The sequence below is a fragment of the Staurois parvus genome, unplaced genomic scaffold, assembly GCF_062004578.1.
Source record: "Staurois parvus isolate SC_StPar_1 unplaced genomic scaffold, SC_StPar_1.0 ptg002475l, whole genome shotgun sequence".
NCBI lineage: Eukaryota > Metazoa > Chordata > Amphibia > Anura > Ranidae > Staurois > Staurois parvus.
In genome coordinates this window covers 21,943-25,599 of record NW_028320271.1, presented here as the reverse complement: position 1 = coordinate 25,599, position 3,657 = coordinate 21,943, and positions in this window count along the sequence as shown.

Genomic DNA, 3,657 nt, shown 5'->3' with positions numbered 1-3,657 from the left:
TGATGAGGATTGCGGGGTCAGTAGTAGGTGATGAGGATTGCGGGCGTCAGTAGTAGGTGACGCAGAGTGTGGGGGTCAGTAGTAGGTGATGTGGAGTGCGGGGGTCAGTAGTAGGTGATGCGGAGTGCGGGGGTCAGTAGTTGGTGATGGGGGGGTCAGTAGTTGGTGATGCGGAGTGCGGGGGTCAGTAGTAGGTGATGTGGAGTGCGGGGGTTAGTAGTAGGTGATGCGGAGTGTGGGGGTCAGTAGTAGGTGATGCGGATTGCGGGGGTCAGTAGTAGGTGATGCGGAGTGTGGGGGTCAGTAGTAGGTGACGTGGAGTGCGGGGGTCAGTAGTAGGTGATGAGGATTGCGGGGGTCAGTAGTAGGTGATGAGGATTGCGGGGTCAGTAGTAGGTGATGAGGATTGCGGGGTCAGAAGTAGGTGATGAGGATTGCGGGGTCAGTAGTAGGTGATGAGGATTGCGGGGGTCAGTAGTAGGTGACGCAGAGTGTGGGGGTCAGTAGTAGGTGACGCGGAGTGCGGGGGTAAGTAGTAGGTGATGCGGGGGTCAGTAGGGGATGATGCGGAGTGTGGGGCTCAGTAGTAGGTGATGCGGAGTGTGGGGCTCAGTAGTAGGTGACGCGGAGTGCGGGGGTCAGTAGTTGGTGATGCGGAGTGCGGGGGTCAGTAGTAGGTGATGAGGATTGCGGGGGTCAGTAGTAGGTGACGCGGAGTGCGGGGGTCAGTAGTAGGTGACGCTGAGTGCGGGGGTCAGTAGTAGGTGATGCGGGGGTCAGTAGTTGGTGATGCGGGGGTTCAGTAGTTGGTGATGGGGGGGTCAGTAGTTGGTGATGGGGGGGTCAGTAGTAGGTGATGCGGAGTGCGGGGGTCAGTAGTAGGTGATGCGGGGGTCAGTAGTAGGGGATGCGGAGCGCGGGGGTCAGTAGGGTGTAATGCAGAGCGTGGGGGGTCAGTAGTTGGTGATAAGGAGCGCGGGGGTATGTAGTAGGTGACGCGGAGTGCGGGGGTCAGTAGTAGGTGACGAGGATTGCGGGGGTCAGTAGTAGGTGACGAGGATTGCGGGTGGTCAGTAGTAGGTGACGAGGATTGCGGGGGTCAGTAGTGCGGGGTTCAGTAGTAGGTGATGCGGGGGGGGTCAGTAGTGGGTGATGCGGAGTGTGGGGGTCAGTAGTAGGTGATGCGGGGGGGTCAGTAGTTGGTGATGCAGAGTGCGGGGGTCAGTAGTAGGTGATGCGGGGGGGTCAGTAGTAGGTGATGTGGGGGGGGGGTCAGTAGTTGGTGATGATGGGGTCAGTAGTTGGTGATATGCAGTGCGGGGGTCAGTAGTAGGTGATGAGGATTGCGGGGGTCAGTAGTAGGTGCCACTGAGTGCGGGGGTCAGTAGTTGGTGATGCGGGGGTGGGTCAGTAGTTGGTGATGCGGAGTGCGGGGGTCAGTAGTAGGTGATGCGGGGGGGTCAGTAGTAGGTGATGCGGAGTGCGGGGGTCAGTAGTTGGTGATGAGGATTGCGGGGGTCAGTAGTTGGTGATGCGGAGTGTGGGGTCAGTAGTAGGTGATGATGGGGTCAGTAATAGGTGATGTGGAGTGCGGGGGTCAGTAGTAGGTGATGTGGAGTGCGGGGGTCAGTAGTAGGTGATGTGGAGTGCGGGGGTCAGTAGTTGGTGATGCGGAGTGCGGGGGTCAGTAGTTGGTGATGCGGAGTGTGGGGGTCAGTAGTTGGTGATGATGGGGTCAGTAGTAGGTGATGTGGAGTGCGGGGGTCAGTAGTAGGTGATGCGGAGTGCGGGGGTCAGTAGTAGGTGATGCGGAGTGCGGGGGTCAGTAGTAGGTGATGCGGAGTGCGGGGTTCAGTAGTAGGTGATGCGGAGTGCGGGGGTCAGTAGTAGGTGATGCGGAGTGCGGGGGTCAGTAGTAGGTGATGCGGAGTGCGGGGGTCAGTAGTAGGTGATGAGGATTGCGGGGGTCAGTAGTAGGTGATGCGGAGTGTGGGGGTCAGTAGTAGGTGATGCGGAGTGTGGGGGTCAGTAGTAGGTGATGAGGATTGCGGGAGTCAGTAGTAGGTGATGCGGAGTGTGGGGGTCAGTAGTAGGTGATGCGGAGTGTGGGGGTCAGTAGTAGGTGATGTGGAGTGCGGGGTCAGTAGTAGGTGATGTGGAGTGCGGGGGTCAGTAGTTGGTGATGGGGGGGTCAGTAGTAGGTGATGCGGAGTGTAGGGGTCAGTAGTAGGTGATGCGGAGTGCGGGGGTCAGTAGAAGGAGATGAGGATTGCGGGGGTCAGTAGTAGGTGATGCGGAGTGCGGGGGTCAGTAGTAGGTGATGCGGAGTGCGGGGGTCAGTAGTAGGTGATGAGGATTGCGGGGGTCAGTAGTAGGTGATGCGGAGTGTGGGGGTCAGTAGTAGGTGATGCGGAGTGCGGGGGTCAGCAGTAGGTGATGCGGAGTGTGGGGGTCAGTAGTAGGTGATGCGGAGTGCGGGGGTCAGTAGTAGGTGATGCGGAGTGCGGGGGTCAGTAGTAGGTGATGCGGAGTGCGGGGGTCAGTAGTAGGTGATGCGGAGTGCGGGGGTCAGTAGTAGGTGATGAGGATTGTGGGGGTCAGTAGTAGGTGATGAGGATTGTGGGAGTCAGTAGTAGGTGATGCGGAGTGCGGGGGTCAGTAGTAGGTGATGCGGAGTGTGGGGGTCAGTAGTAGGTGATGTGGAGTGTGGGGGTCAGTAGTTGGTGATGCGGGGGTCAGTAGTAGGTGATGCGGAGTGTGGGGGTCAGTAGTTGGTGATGGGGGGGTCAGTAGTAGGTGATACGGAGTGTGGGGGTCAGTAGTTGGTGATGGGGGGGTCAGTAGTAGGTGATGCGGAGTGTGGAGGTCAGTAGTAGGTGATGCGGAGTGTGGGGGTCAGTAGTAGGTGATGCTGAGTGCGGGGGTCAGTAGTAGGTGATGCGGAGTGTGGGGGTCAGTAGTAGGTGATGCGGAGTGTGGGGGTCAGTAGTAGGTGATGCTGAGTGCGGGGGTCAGTAGTAGGTGATGCGGAGTGTGGGGGTCAGTAGTTGGTGATGCGGGGGTCAGTAGTAGGTGATGCGGAGTGTGGGGGTCAGTAGTTGGTGATGGGGGGGTCAGTAGTAGGTGATACGGAGTGTGGGGGTCAGTAGTTGGTGATGGGGGGGTCAGTAGTAGGCGATGTGGGGGTCAGTAGTAGGTGAGGCGGGGGTCAGTAGTTGGTGATGCGGGGGGGTTAGTAGTTGGTGATGGGGGGGTCAGTAGTAGGTAATGCGGAGGGGTCAGTAGTAGGTGATGCGGGGGGGTCAGTAGTAGGTGATGCGGGGGGGGTCATTAGTAGGTGATGCGGGGGGGTCAGTAGTAGGTGATGCGGGGGGGGGGTCAGTAGTAGGTGATGCGGGGGGGGTCAGTAGTAGGTGATGCGGGGGGGGGTCAGTACTAGGTGATGGGGGGGTCAGTAGTAGGTGATGCGGGGGGGAGGTCAGTAGTAGGTGATGCGGGGGGGGGTCAGTAGTAGGTGATGCGGGGGGGGGTTCAGTAGTAGGTGATGGGGGGGTCAGTAGTAGGTAATGCGGGGGGGGGGGTCAGTAGTAGGTGATGTTGGTGATGGGGGGGTCAGTAGGTGATGCGGAGTGCGGGGGTCAGTAGTAGGTGATGCGG